General features: G+C 34.7%; 1 long non-coding RNA gene across 1 annotated transcript in view; it reads right to left on the bottom strand.

The window, feature by feature from the left end:
* Nucleotides 1–8,992: 8,992 nt before the first annotated feature.
* LOC129033464 (uncharacterized) overlaps nucleotides 8,993–16,757 on the bottom strand; it is a 30,729-nt gene continuing 22,964 nt past the window's right edge. The window contains exons 2-3 of the long non-coding RNA XR_008501586.1: nucleotides 11,343–11,403; nucleotides 8,993–9,068 (exon numbers count right to left, since the gene is read on the bottom strand). This is a non-coding gene — a long non-coding RNA (uncharacterized LOC129033464). The remainder of the gene's footprint in view (nucleotides 9,069–11,342; nucleotides 11,404–16,757) is intronic.

The raw sequence follows: 16,757 nt of genomic DNA on the forward strand, positions 1-16,757 counted from the left end.
CTTTATTTATGTCTACTGTAAATAGGGTTACTTTTTAAATTTCTTTTTCAGATTGTTGACTCTCAGCATATGAAAATGCTACTGATTTTCATATGTTGATTTTTGGATACTGAAACTTTACTGAACTTGTGTATCTAATAGTTTTTTGTGGAGTCTTTAGGTTTTTCCAAACATGTTGTCATCTACAAACAAGGATAATTTGACTTCTTCCATTCCAATTTAGATGGTCTCTATTTCTTCTTTTTGTCTGATTGTTCTAGGTAGGACTTGCAGTACTATGTTGAATAACAGCGTAAAAATGGACATCCTTGTCTTGTTCCAGATCTTAGAGGGAAGGCTTTCAGTTTTTCCCCATTCAGTATGATACTATATGTGTTTCTGTCCTATATGGCTTTTATTATGTTGACTAAGTCTGATGCTTCCTTGTTGATTTTCTGTCTGGAAGATCTGTCCAATGCTGAAAATGAGTTGTTAAAGTTTCCAGGTATTATTGTATGAGGGTTGATCTCTGCTTTTAGCTCTAGTAATATTTGCTTTATATATCTGGGTACTCCAGGTTTAGATGCATATTTAAAATGTAAACAATTTAAAATTGTTATATCCTCTTGTTGAATTGACCCCTTTGTGATTATATAGTGACTTTATTTGTCTCTTCTTATAGTTTCTGTCTTGAAATCTATTTTGTCTGTACTTTCTACTGCTCTCTTTTGGTTTCCATTAGCATGGGATATCTTTTTCCATTCTTTTATTTTCAGTCAATGTGTGTCTTTATAGGTGAAGTGTGTTTCTTGGAGGGAAGAGATCAATGGGTCTTGTTTTTTCATCCATTCAGCCACTCCGTGTTTTTGGAATGGAGAGTTTAGTCCGCTTATGATCAATATTACTATTGATAAGTAAGGACTTATTCCTGCCATTTTGTTATTTGTCTTCTGGTTGTTTTGTGGTCTTCTCTTCCTTCTTTCTTTCCTTCCTGTCTTCCTTTATTGTTCTCTGGTGATATGACTTAGTTTCTTGCTTTGTATTTTTGTCTGTCCATTGTATATTTTTTGGTTTGAGGTTACCATGATGCTTGCAAATACTATTCTGTAACCCATTATTTTAACCTGATAACTACATAACATTGTTTGCATAAACAAACAAACAAGCAAAAAGAAAACTAATCAATACTCTACACCTTAACTTTGTCTCCCTGGTTTTTAACTTTTTATTGTTTCTATTTATATCTTATTGTACTGTCTATGGCTTGAAAAGTGGTTGTTATTATTTTTCACTGGTCATCATTTATCCTTCATACTTAGGATAAGATTAGTTTACACATCACAGTTACAATGTTATCATATTCTGTGTTTTTCTGTATATTTACTATTACCAGTGAGTTTTGTACCTTCAGGTCATTATTTATTACTCATTAGTGTCCTTTTTTTTCTCATTGAAATACTCCCTTTAGCATTGCTTATAGGAAAGCTCTGGTGGTAATGAAATCCCTCAGCTTTTGTTTGTTTGGAAAAGTCTTTATTTCTCCTTCATGTTTGAAGGATATTTTCACCAGATATACTATTCTTAGGTAAAAGTTTTTTCCTTTCAGCCCTTTAAATATGTCATGCCATTCTCTCCTGGCCTGTAAGGTTCCCACTGAAAAGCCTGTTGCCAGACATATTGGAGCACCACTGTGTGTTATTTGTTTCTTTTTTTCTTGCTGCTTTTAGGATCCTTTCTTTATCCTTGATCTTTGGGAGCTTGATTATTAAATGCCTTGAGGTAGTCTTTTTGTGTTAAATCTGCTTGATGTTCTATAACCTTCTTGTACTTGGATGTTAATATCTTTCTCTAGGTTTGGGAAGTTCTCTGTTATTATCCCTTTCCATAAATTTTCTGCCCCATCTCTTCCTCTACCTACTCCAATAACTCAGACTTGCCCTTTTAAGGCTATTTTTTAGATCCTATGGTGTGTTTCATTATTTTTTATTATTTTTCCTTTTGTCTCCTCTGACTGTGTATTTTCAAATACCCTGTCTTCAAGCTTACTAATTCTTTCTTCTGCTTGGTCAATTCTGCTATTGGAAGACTCTGGTGCATTATTCAATATAACAGTTGCATTTTTCAGCTCCAGAATTTCTGCTTGATTCTTTTAAATTATTTCAATCTCTTCATTTAATTTACTAATTTATTTAATTTAATCATTCAGATATAATTTCATTTAATAACACATTTAATTTAATAATTCAGATATAATTCTGAATTATTTCTTTATGCTATCTTGAATTTCATAGATTTTTCTCAACACAGCTATTTTAAATTCTTTGTCTGAAAGGTAACATGTCTGTTTCTCCAGCATTGGTCTCTGGTGCCTTTTTTAGTTCATCTGGTGTGAGGTCATATTTTCCTGGATGTTCTTGGTGTCTGGGCATTGAGAACATATCCATCCTTTAGCAATGCATGACTATACCTAAAGCAATGAGACTTTGAAGGTTAAAACATAAATAATAAGTGTAAAAGTAATAAAAACTCAAAAAATTCAAACAAAAAATATCTCTGAGAAACTGACAAAACTGCATGCATAGTTAACACAGTTAACTCTTCCCTTAGTTTGTGACAAATTTGATATATAAAAATAAATAACAATTAAAAAAAAGAATTAGCTATTTAATGTGGTCTTCACTCTCTGGACTTATTTGCACCCATCATTCTTGAGAAGGCTTTCCACATATTTGAAAAGGCTTGGGTGTTGTGATCTATGCTGTATTTGCTTTAGGGGGCACCCCAAGCTCAGTAACACTGTGGTTCTTGCAGACTCACAGAGGTAACACTTTGATGGTCTTGGACAAGATCTGGTAGAATTCTCTGGATTACCAGGCAGAGACTCTTGTTCTCTTACCTTACTTTCTCTCAAACAAATGGAGTCTCTATCTGTTCTGAGCCACCCAAAGCTGGGGGTGGAGTGACACATGCACTACTGTAGCCACCACCACCACTATGACTGAAATGGATCAGATCTGAAATGACTAAAACATGGGGTCTTACCCAAGGTCTACTGTAACAACTCCCTAGTTGCTGCCTATGTTCACTCAATGCCCTGGGGATCTACAATCAGCAAGTGGCAAAGCCAGCCAGGCCTGTGTCCTTCCCTTTAAGGCTGTGAGGTTCCCCAGTCCCTGGGTGGGTCCAGAGGTGCCATCAGGACTAAGGTCAAAAACCTTAGAAGTCTATGTGGTATGCTATTGTACTGCAGTTGATCTGGCACTCAAACCACAGACACAGTCCTTCCCACTCTTCCCTCCACTTTCCAAAGGCAGAGGAGCCTCACCCCATAGCTACCATTACCAGTAGGCCATGGGGAGTACCGCCAGACTACTGCTGATGTTCTCTTAAGGCCCAAGGACTCTTAGGTCATCTTGTGAATGCTACCTGTCCTGGGAATTATCCTTCAGGGCAGTGGGCTCCCTTCTGGTCCAGGGCAGGTCTAGAGATGCCATTCAAGAGTCAAGTCCTGGAATCAGGGACCCCAAGAGTCCACTTAGTAGTCTATCCCTCTGTGGCCATTCTGTACCTGAGATACAAGATAAAGTCCCCTTTACTTTTCCCTCTGCTTTTCTCAAGCAGTAGAAGTTTTGCCCCACAGCCACAACAGCTAGTAATAGGCTGAGTCTCACCCAAAGCTGGCAAGTCTCAGAGGCTCACTCACGGCCCTCGATGTAGTACCTGAGTATTTCTGCTGGTTATTCAGGGCTCAAGCACTCTTCAGGTAGCAGGTGATGAATGATGCCAGGAATAGATCCTTCCCTTCAAGGAATTGGGTTTCCTTCTCACCAAGGGTGTATGTAGAAATGTCATCCAGGTGCTAGGGCCTGGAACAGGAGCCTGTTGACTCTGACTGGTGCCCTATCCTGCTGCGGCTGAGCTGGTATCCAAGTTGCAAGATAAAATCTTCCATATTCTTCCCTTTCCTCTCCTCAAATGGAAGAAAGGGGTCTCTTTTGGAGACATGAGCTGTGCAGCCTTGGGAGAGGTGATGCCAGCACTTTTAGCTGCCCTAGCTTGTGTCTCAATAGGTTGCGTGCTTCCCAAGTCCACTGTCTCTAGGCTTAGTTCAGCACTAGGACTCACATATGAGTTGCAGTCCTTATGGCCTAGATTGCCTTTCAAGTTTACTTACAGACTCTGAGAACTTTAGCTCATAATGACAAGGTTTGGAGGAATTTAAATTTGGGACTGGAGATTCCCCTCCAGCTACAGCTGGTTTAAATGCTACCTCCGTGGGCAGGCATCAGCTGAGTTTGTTCTGGTTTTCCTTTTTGCCCTGATAGAACATCACTGAGTTTCATGCCTCACAATTGACAGGTTCTTCCGCACCCAGGGCCGAGCAATGCTTTCCACACCATGCAGGCACCACTGCTGGATGTGGGGCAAGGGTGTCATCAATGATTTAAGACAGTTTTTTCTCTCTCTTCTGTGCCTCTTTCAGTGACGCTGAGTTAAAACAAGGTACTACAGGGATTACCTGATTTTTTTATTCCTATCAAGGAGTGTTTTATGTGTAGATTGGTGTTAAACTGGTGTGCTGGTGGTGGGGAGACAACTGGTGGAACCTTCTATTCCAGCATCTTGCTGACCAAGATATTCCTTATTCCCTAATGAATCACCATATTCCTGATAGAATCAGAGGAAAGTTTTAAATCATAACCCAACCTCTCACTTTAAGGCACCAGTAAAAGAAAAGGGAAGTAAACTTAATGCAAGGATACAAAATGAAATAATAAAGATTCAAGTGGAAATTAATGAAATAGAGAATAGAAAAAAGTAGAAAATCAATGAAACAAAAAATTGGCTGTTTGAAGAAAATCAACAAAATTGACAAAACTTTAGCTACAAGTCCAAAAGTAAACGAGCAAAGATTTAAATTATTAAAAGCAGGATTGAAAGAGGGGACATCACTACACACCTTACATAAATAATAAAGATCATAAAGGTATGCTGTAAATAATTGTATGGAAAAAATAGATTATGATAAAATAGGAAAATTCCTAAAAAGACAGAAACTGCTGAAACTGATTCAAGATGACATAGAATATCTGAATAGGTTAATAACAAATAAAGAGGTGGAATTAGTAACAAAAAATTGCCACAAAGAAAAGCACAGGCCCACATTGTTTCACTAGTGAATTATACCAAATGTTTGAAGAAAAGTTTGATAACAGTATTAATGTTATTTTTCCTGAACGACAATAAGGTTATGTAAGAGAATGTTTTTTGTTCATGGGATATACACACTGAAGTATTTAAGGGTAAAGAGACATAATATAATACTCTGAAATGGTTCCCGAAACTGTGTGTGTGTGTGTGTGTGTGTGACAGAGAGAGAGAGAGAGAGAGAGTTGGTTTGTGTGGGTAAACAACTTTATGTGTGTGTGTACAGAAAGAAAGAGGGACAGAAATGAACATAAACAGAGAGAATGATACAAGAATGCAGTAACATCTTAACAAATTGAAAAGCTTAATTAGAAGTAGAAAGATGTTTTGCACATTATTTTTTACAACAATAAAAAGTAAATTTGAAGTTATTTTCTGATAAAAAGGTTTTTTTTTTAAAAAAAAGAACAAACAAACAAACAAAACAATACATATGAACAAGTGAGAATTTCATTCTAGGAATACAAGGATTGTCAAATATTAGGAAATCTCTAAAATAATGTATTACAGTAATAGAATTGAGGAAAGCAATTATATGATCATATTCACATGTGGAAAGGCATTTGACAAAATTTAAGTCAATCTTGCTTAAAGGTTTACTGAAATAAGAGCCACTGGATATTTCTTTAATACAAAAAGAAGCAGTATAGGACTACCAGCTCTGCCAGATATTAAAACTTAAAAGTAAATTTTTAAACATCTATATTTAAAACAGTATAGTAAATATTGTTGCATCAATATATGGAAAGACAAATAGAGAAAAAGATACAAATAATAGTGGGAATGAAGTGTTTTCTAAAGATGTCAACATAAATCAGTGCAAGAAAGATGGGAATGTTTATAAATAATATTAGGTTAATTGAATAGTCATTTTGAAAATAAGCAAATATAAAGTAGATGTTATCTCAAATATACATAATGCATACATTCAGACTACAGTACTAAACAAAAATTTTGAAACTGTACCAACAATAGAAGAGGATTTTATGATTTAGGAATGGGGAAATTATTTCTATGACTCAAATCTATAAATAACTGAAGATAGGTAAATTTTATTACATAAAATGTTTCTAAAGGCAAAAAATAAAGACAGCAAATATAAAAAACAAAAAGCACTAAAGAAAATTTAGTATGCCATGGACTCCTAAAACCTGAGGAAGGGAATGAACAACTTAATAAATAAATGAGGAAAGACATGACAGACAGCTTACAGAATAAGAAGTAAAATCACCTCCTCAAACATATGAAAAGATACTCAACCTCACCTATTCAGGGAAGTTAAAATAAAACTACACGAGGTTCTCCTTCTCACCTACCAGACCGACAAAAAAAAAAAAAAATAAATAAATAAATAAGATAATAATTGACAACTTACTCCCCTTAGAAAGCTGTGCAAAAATAGCAGTTTTTTATCTTGTTGATGGGAATATAAAATGGTAAAAGCCCAATGGAGGGAGAAAAATTACATATAAATTACCTTTCTGATCTTGTAACTCCACTTCTAAAAATCTGTCCCTAAGGTAAGCTGGCAAAAACAAGCCTATTTATGCACAAAGTCATTCCTTACAGAAAATTTTATAGTAGCAAAAGATTGTAAACAACCCAGATGTCCATCTTTAGGAGACATCTATGCAATAAAGTACTAGGCAGCCTTTAAAAAGAATGAGAAAAATAACTATACGTTGAATGATCTTCAGGACATATTTTTAGACTAAAAAAAATTAAATATTCCACTTTTGATGTAAAAAATTGGGCTATATGAATATAACAAACAGAACAAATATAATAAGGAAGAACGGACATCTTTATCATACAAAAGGAAGGTAAGATGTGACTTCCAGTTAAATCAAAACTATGTAAAACATAAATACATACATAGACTTATATTTTCAGGTGGTCCCCCAATGGCTTGACTTATAATTTTTTGACTTTACAATGGTGCAAAAGTGATAGGCATTCAGTATGTTTTTCAAATTGTATCGAAGTTACGTCCCAACAAAACCATCGTAAGTTGACAATATTGTAAGTTATTTGGTTTTATTGGGATGTAACCCTATCATAAGTAAAGAAACATCTAAAAGAGAGAAGAAACGGAGAGAGACTTAAGGCATTGGCTCATACACTTCTGGAAACTGGAGGATACTCTGGCAGGCTGGAGACTCACAAATGAACCAAGGTTGCAGTTTGAGCCTGAAGGCAGTCTACTGGCAGAATTCCTTCCTGAGGGAAGGTCAATCTTTTTTCTTAGGCCTTTAACTACTTGGATGAGGCCCACGTACTTTACAGAGGGTAATCTACTTAACTCAAAGCCTGCTGACTTAAATGTTAATCTTCTAAAAATACTTTCACAGAAACCTCAGAAACCTAGAAAACATTTCTGGGTACCATGGCCTGGACAAGTTGACAAAATTAACCATAACAATATTTATTTCTGCTCCCTCCAAATAAGTACCACATAAAATAATAGTAAAGGAGAAAAATAAAGTCTATAAACTCCAAGTAACAAAAAAATCTTAAAAGAAAGCAACAATAAATAGAGACAGCACCACATAGAAACAACCAATGGAAAGTACATGGGAGGAGTTGTGTATTAGTCTGCTCGGGCAGACATAACAAAATATTATCCATGTAATATAGTTTGGATATTTGTCCCCTCTAAATCTCATGTTGAAATTTGATCCCCAATGTTGAAGATGGGGCCTGGTGGGAAGTATTTGGGTCACAGGGGTGAGTCCTTCATGAATGGCTTAGTGTCCTCCCTTGAGGTAGTGAGTGAGTTCTTGCTCTATTCATTCACAAAAGAGTTAGTTGTTTAACAGTGTGATACCCCTCCTCCTCACTCTTGCTTTCTCTCTTGCCATGTGACATGCCTGCTCTCCCTTCCCTTTCCATCATGATTGAAAGCTTACTGAGGCTCTCGCCAGAACAATATGCCAGTGTCATGCTTCTTGTACAGCCTGCAGAACCATGAGCCAAATAAACCTCCTTTATTTATAAATTACCCAGTTTCAGGTATCCCTTTTTAGCAATGCACAATGGACTAAAACAGACTGGGTGGCTTAAACAACAGAAATTTATTTTCTCACATTTCAGAAGGCTAGAAGTCCAAGATTAAGGTTCTAGGAGATTTGGTTTCTGGTAAGGGCTCTCTTCCTAACTTATAGGTAGGGGTTTTCTCACTGCATCCTTACATGGTTTTTCCTAAGTGTGTGTGCTCTCTAGTGTCTCCTCTTACAAGGACACTAATTCTACTGGATTAACCCTGTGACTTCTTCTAATTTTAATTACTTCCTTAGAGGCTATATCTTCAAATAAATTTTGGGGGTGTACAGATAGTCAGTCTACAGCAAGTTGTTATTAATTTAGCAGAGAAAAGAAAAATGAATCCTTCAGGTATAGGAGAATACCAAAGAGGAGCAAACAGTTTTGCCTTGCAGAATCCAAGAAAACTCAGATTTGGAGGTATAGGTGAAAGGAAGGTGAAGTACAAAACTGAAAATAAGAGAACTGATCCAAAGTCTCAATACTATTCAACGAGATCCCTGGTCCCTCTCTCCCCACCTCATATAACCAGATGAACACTGTGCAGGAGAACAGAAATTTAATCTGTGAAAAAATTGAGACTGAGAATTTCCAGATTCAAAAACCTGTGGGTGAAGCTTAAGAATAAAAATAAGGAGATTAAGATAAACCATAGGCACAAAATCCATCCACTAGCTCCCTTCTCCTACCAGGCACCAGGGTAAAAACACCTACCCACTACCCAATGCAATGAACGAAAAGTGATCCAAAGCAAGGTACTCACCATAAGGTTCTAGCAAGAACAAGTCACATATCAAATACTGAAAATCATGATGATTCTGGACTTCTCATTAACAATACTGGAAGCAGAAAGACAATGAAACAATACCTTTAAAAATCTGGAGAATAATAACTTCTAACATAAATTTTGTGCTCTGTCAATCATCAATCATGTCTCAGAGTAGAATAAGCATGTCATCAGAAATAGAAAAAGTTGTAAAATATACTTTCTATATTTCCTTTATACTTCCTCTATTTTCTTCTCCATCAAAACCAAGAGAACACTTGAAAATAGTGCTACATCTAAAACAGAGCATCACACTCAAGAAAGAAAAAAATTTTCATTGGATGAGAGTGAAGGGAAGTCCCAGGATGAGTGTGTTTGTCCTAAAGAAAAATATATCAGAATTAGAGAAACATGATGAAAGGTTCCCAGAGAGAGCTAAATACTATATAAACACAGTAAGAAAATTTTTAAAAAATTAAAAATAGATACAAACACCTGATTCATTTAACTAATGGAAAAAAGTATTGAGAGTAGTTGTACGTTTCCATTGGCATGTTGAAAAAGAATTACCGATAGGTACAAGCAAAGCAAGAATGCAAGCATATTATACAATTATTTGCTTGAGAAAATAAACCTGATAAAAGTAAGAAAATTGAATTATGTGATACCTTTTGGTCTTGTAGTGAAAACTATTTGAAAAACACTAAAATGTAAATAATGATGAACATTGATTTGATGCCTCAATAAGGGAGAAAGGAAGTACAGGACATAAATCCTCATCTATCACAGTATAAACTCAGTAAAAAATGTCCAAAACTGAAAAATCAGGAAATACATGTAAAGACATGTTATCTGAAAATATGGAATTAAATGTAAAATAACAACTATTAAGGGGTGAAAGTGGTTGCCTTTGAGAGCAGCTGTATTGGAAGAGATGAGATAAAAGACTGTTGGCTTTTGTTATGAGCTTTATGGTTTAATTTATCTTTAAAAATTATATGTAAATGTAACAAATAAAATTTAAGCAGCAATTTAAAAACTGATTCAGTGGCCTCAACCCTGACTATGAGGAAACTACACTAAGAGGTTCTTTTCTGCTTGCAGTGACAACAAATGGAGTCTGAGAAAACTAGGAACATAAGAAATTGCTCCCTTGAATGGAACCACTTTGAAAATATTTAGTGCAGGCAGTGGGGTTATCAGGTCTTTGAAAAGGGCACGTCCAGCATGACTTAGAGAAGAGGAGAGTGAAGCAAGATCAAGACAGAGCCATGAGTCCACTGGATTTAGGAAGACCATTTGGTGGTCTTGGTGGCAGAGGACTTTAATGTGGTGGTAGAGGTGGGAAGCTGATCACTGTGGATAGGCATACAAATAAGAAGTAAGACAATAAGGATATACTCATTTAGAATAAGTTATAGGAAAGATCAAGCATGAAATAGAAGAGAATTTAAGGTCAAGTGACATAGTTTTGCTTGCTTGTTTGCTTATATATCTTTAATATGGAAGAGGCTTGAGCTTATTTCCATGCTGAAAGGCAGGAAAGATAAAAGGAGATTCTGGAGAGAAGATAACAGAAGGGGCTATTTTACAAGGTAAGAAGTGGTAAATTCCAGAGCTGGGGGAAACAATTCCTTTTTAAGTAGTTTATAGCCATGGAAGGGTTTGATCACCTCTCTCACACACACATTTTTTTTCTCTCTCTCTCTCATATTTTCTCCTTTAATTTTGATTGTATCTTCAGTTTCCTAATCTGAATTTACCAATAATTTCCGTATCAGTATTGAATAGACTCAGCTAACAAAAGTGTCTATTCATACTAGTTATAAAGACTTTTGCTTCTGTCCTACCACAATGGAAAAATCTTAATTTAAAAAAAAAATCTTTTTGCTAATGTTGAAATAAGGAAAAGTCCTGTATTTTCTTTGCTATGCAATCAGCAAAGATTCCGAAACAATTCCAGACCTATGTTAGGTACTTACTAATATTATTAGATTATGAGAAGGTTGTTAGTAACACAGCCATTTAAAAACAGAAAAGTCTCATCAGAAACAGGAGCTCTATTTGTACTAAGATCTCCAGATGACAAGCCATTTGATTTTGAAATGTGATGAATCAATTTTTGACAAAGATAAGGTAGACATATCCTGGTCGAATACTGGTTGATTTCTACTGTAGATAATCAAGTTGACAACACCTAAGTCAATGACACTCAAACTTTTCCTTTTCTGATTGCCCACTACCATCACCTTCATTTTCCTGTAAATCTTTCCTTAGCCTTTCTCCCAATCATGGTTAATAGCATCTCCCAAAAATGTAACCACACAAAAATTTTACTAGATATTACCTCCAAAAGTCCATGGATAACTTCAAAATCCTTATTTATTTTTCATAGCAGGTCTTAAGAACTGAAAAGAAGAAAATATAGAAGACAAATGGAATCAGATTGTACTATCCGTGCATGGCACCATCTAAAACATTATGTGGCTGCTTTACCCTTGATCTGATGGCCCACTGAAATTCCCTGATAGGCTCCTTAATTTTTTCCCTTTAATTTTTAAATCTATTCAAATACTAAAACCTTGCAAGCTTCAAATAAAATGTGTCAGGAAGACTCTGCTACTCACCGAGTCTGGAACTCAGAATCAAGAACAACATAGGAACAGTCCAATGACTATTCTCTGGAAGCTTCAAAAGAATCAGGAATTGGGTTGTGGATGAACAAAACACTGCATATATGCCACTTCGATCCTCACTTTCCACATTAGCCCAGTCCAACACATCACAAAAAAAAGTATAGCATTCTTATCCTCTGAGTCTGAACAAGGAGTCAGAACCCTTCTCAACTAAAGACTGTAGTCAACTTCTTCCAATTAACTGGAGTTAGTACTTAGGATAAAACTCATTTGCCATCACTCGTCTGGAATTTGAAAAGAAATGATTTATTATTTCCATTTTCAGGTACAGAGAAAACTGGGAAAAAGGACTGGCGCATCTGCTGAAAACAACTAAAGTACGATGAATGAAGTGTAGAAAAGCATCCATGATCTAGCAAAAGCGTGAACATTCCTGGCTTAAAACTGACAGAAGGGAGACCCTAGAGAGGTAAGAAAGGCACCAAAACCAATTTTCTCTTCAAAATCATTTACCAAACCAGACACACTTAACCATTGGCTTTTCACAAGGTAGGATGACTTCAGGGGGAGAAAACGAAGCCTAGAGCCTACCCAGGATGAGGGGTCCACAAAAAGATTCCCATACTAATTCCACCGAGGCTTAAACACTTAATGTAATAAAATCCCATCTACTTCAAAGCATCCAAAATATTGCCTGTCTTAAATCTTGGTGCTAGGCAGAAAGGGAAAATATATTTCCTGAGAATTCATAATCACAAGTCAGCTGCTAAAAGTTTATAGCCTAAATTCTTACTAACTGGGTAATCTGAACATTTTCAACTGAAGATTCAGCTTAAAGTGGTCCTGGACTGGTAATGGCTTCAAGCACCTAACAAAAATAAATACAAGCTCTTTACATAAGATACTATTTTCATCCGAGACCTCAAAACATTTCCAAAGATAAAGTTCCAAGGGAAATGAGCAACTTTCAGTTAAAATTTACTAACCCTGCAAGGAAACCAGGCCCATAGCATGAGACTGATAAAAAAGCTAAACAATTTTAGAAATACAGAAGCTATAGAAGTATAGCATTAGACATAAAATGTACAATAAATATATTTAATAAGGTTCAAAATAAAAGGAGGCTTATAATATGATAAAAATATAATGGGAAGTAGATTTGTAAAGAGCCAAATAGAACTTCAATAAACTGAAAATAAAATTGAAATTATATTTTTAATGGATACATTTAATAGTAGAACCAATAGACCCTGCAGGTGTGTCAAGAGACAAAAACTAAAAGATAAGACAAAATAGATTATCCAGAATGCAAGCAGAGAGAAAAATATGCAAAAAAAAAATGCAAACCAGAGAGAAAAATATGGAGGAAAAAAAAGACATTGGCATAAGTGGAAAACAGAGTAATTAATTACATTAATATCAGATGAAACAGACTTCAAAGTAAAAAGTATTACTAGATTTTAAAAGGGTCAGATCATAATTTTAAAAAGTTTCATTTCACCAAGGCATAGGATGTTAAATCTGAAAGGATCTAATACATCACTTAAATAAAAAATTGATAAAGTAAATCCACCCTCATAGAGAGATATTTCTATACTCCCCTCAGTAAATATAAAGCCATACAAGCAAAAAAGTAGTAATTTTGATGAAATAAGCATATATTAAGCTCTGCAACCAGCATATGTACTGACTACATCATTTTTTACCCTATATGACATTTATAAAATTTGATCATATACTGAACCATAAAGCAGGTATCAACATAGTTCAAAGGACTGAAATAAAACAGAATACATTCTCTCACCAATATGCAATTCATCTAGATATCAATAATCAAAAGATAACTATGAAAATTCCATAAGTTGAAATGTTAAGGAACATACTTCTAAGTAAACCAAGAATCAAAGAAGAAATTACAGTATACATTATAAATTATTAGAAATAAAGAATTTTAAAATACTACCTAATAAAAATTGTGAGATGCAGCAAAAGTAGTATTTAGAGGGACTTGTAGTGTCTTAAATGCTTATGTTAGAAAATAAGAAAAGTTACAAATTAGCAAGATAAGATTTATTTCAAGAAGTTGACAAACACAAATAAATTAAAAGAAAAAAGATAAGGTGGAAAATAACAAATCAGAAAACAAGTGAATTCTAGAATGGAATGGATCAAAGCAACCAAAAAAGTAGTTACATATAAATCTTAATACAATGTGAAAATCTCTTTTCAGATTTATTAATAAGAGAAGGCACAAATAAGCACTCAGAAATGAAAAGGAACACATAACTACGTATTCCGCAAATATTACATAATTTATGTCAAAAAGTTAAAAAACAGGCCAAATTCCTAGAAAAAACATTAGAAGAATTTAAAAGCCTGAATAATCCCATAATTAGAAATATTAAATTAGTAGTTAAAAAATATTCCTGTAAAGTAACCGCAGTCCTGGGGTTGTTTTTTATTGGATGTATTAAGATATAATTTGTATAGAGTAAAATCCATACTTTCTCGGTATGAGCTCAATATGTTTTGGTATGCACAGGCAGTCATGTAACTATTACCACAATCAAAATACAAATATTTCCATCATCCCCCACAAGTTCCCTTACATGCCTTTGTAGTACACTCCCTTCTCCCTACTCCAGCTCCTGGTAACCACTGACTTGATTTCTGAACCTATAACTTTGTCTTTTTCAGAATTTCATACAAATGGAATCAGACAACACGTAGCCATTAGACTGGCTTTTTGTCATTTAGCATAAAGGTTTGGAGATTCTTCATGTCATTGTGTATATCACTGGTCCATTCCTTTTTAATGCTGAATATGCCACTGTAGGGATGCACAATTTGTTTATGCACCAGTGGATGAACAATTGGATTGTTTCCAGTTTTTTTTTGTCAATTATGAATAAAGTTTCAATAAACATTCTTATACAGCTCTTTGTGTGAACATATGTTTACATTTCTCTTGGGTAAGTACTTAGAAGTGGGATTTCTGGGTTACATGGGAAGTGTAAGTTTAACTTTGTAAGAATTTGCCAAAGTGTTCCTCCAAGTGGCTGTATCAATTTGAACCCCCGCTAGCAGTCCCGTTGCTCCACATTCTTGTCAGTGCTTAGCATGTCATTTTGTCAAAAAAAAAAAAAAAGTTATACCTATTCTAATAGGTATGTAGTGGTATGATTTTATTGGTGAATTCTACCAAACAGTCAAGGAACAAGTAATTTCAACAATAAACAAAATCTTCTAGAGAAGCAATAAATGAAGACACACTCTTCATTTTATGAAGCTAACATGATCTTGATGCCCAAACATGGCGAGCACAGAACAAGGAAGGAAAATTGCATTACAAACTTTCTCATGATGTTAGACGAAACTACTCTATACCAAATATTAGCAAACTAAATCCAGCAGTACATAAAAGGATAAAACAGATGACTAAGTTACATTTATCTCAAGCTTATAAAGGTGCTTTAATATTAGAAAATAAGCTCACATAAATTAATACAATAACCCAATTTAAAAAAAATAAATTCTGGAAAAACCTTGCTAAAATTAACATTAATTTATATTTAAAAAAGAAACTTGGCAAAATAAGTATAGAAACAATCTTTTTGTTTTTTAACCAGATAAAAGGTTGTACAAACAAGGTACAGTGAACATCACACTTAATGGTGAGTGATTATTTGGAACAAGAAAAGGTGAGCTATCATTATTTCTGTTTGACATTTTACTGGGGTCCTAGCTATTAAAGAAAAGAAAAGGAAAAAAAATAAGGATCAGGAAAGAAAAGTGATAATTCTTAATTATCACTTAAATAGTAAATTTTAATTGATTCATTAGTGTGCAAATGGAATGCTTAATCTCTCGCTGTCCATGATTTTGCACAAAAAGAATGTGTACTCATGTATGCTTCTGACACTAGCAGTTGCACCACGATGAAATAGTGATAAATGATGAATAATACCAGGTTGTGGGATTCTCTGTTCTCTTTTATTCCCTGTAACCATTGCAGCCTGACTTTGCTGCACCGTTATTTATTATGAGGCATTCAACAGGTTGCTGGAGGAAATTCATAAATCAGACCATAAAAGTAACATAATAAAGACAAAAGAGGAAATCTTGCATGTAAAAGGTTAACAGAGGAGGTTTTCTTGTTGTTGTTGGCTGTTACAGGTTGAGAATCCCTTATCTGAAATGCTTGGGACCAAGAAGTGTTTCAGTTTTCAGATTTTTTTGGATTACTGGTTGAGCACCCCCAATCCAAATATCCGAAATTAAAAATGATCCTATGAGCATTTCCTTTGAGCATCATGTCAGTACTCAAAAAGTCTAAAATTCTGGATTGCATTTCAGGTTTGGGATACTCAACCTGTATTTGTTTGCTTATTTGCTGTACTTGGGAATTCTTGAATGTCTTAGAAAATACTAAAGTACAAGGAAGTTTATAAAATCTTTAAAAATCATCAATTATTTAATAAACCACAGAAATTGCCTCTTTGCTAATCTGCCCAATTTCAATATCCATGTTAGGATGTTAGGAAGATTCTCAACCTCTAAAATGACTATAGTTTCCAGCCAGAATTCAGGTTTCCAGGGTCTAACAAATAAAAAATTGGCTATAAGTACAACCAACTATTCAGCCTTTCATATTTTCTGAATGTGTAGCTATGATTATTTTAACATATATGGTATTCAGTATCCAAATCTATTCACTTGATTATTCAACAAATATAGACTGAATGCTTCCTATGTGCTTTAGAAACATAGGTGTGAATAAAACAGACAAAAATCCTTGTCCTCATAGAGCTTACTTCTTGATTAGGGAGACAGACAGTAACAAAATAAAAGAACAACATAGAAAATGTCCACTGCAAACAAGTTCTATGAATGAAAATGAAATGGGGAGTAGAGAGGACTGAGGATGGTTTGGAATTTAAAATTCTGAAGGTGTTTTCGGAAAAAGTTTCACTAACAAGATCAAATTTGAGCAAAGACCTAAAGAAGACTTTAAGTCATGCATGCATTTCAGAAACCAGTCAAAATCAGAGAAACTAGACACCAGTCAGTCATGCAAAGTTAACAATGTAACTGTGCTTTTGACACACCCTGTAATTCAATAATTT

The sequence above is a fragment of the Pongo pygmaeus genome, chromosome 2 (genome assembly GCF_028885625.2).
Source record: "Pongo pygmaeus isolate AG05252 chromosome 2, NHGRI_mPonPyg2-v2.0_pri, whole genome shotgun sequence".
NCBI lineage: Eukaryota > Metazoa > Chordata > Mammalia > Primates > Hominidae > Pongo > Pongo pygmaeus.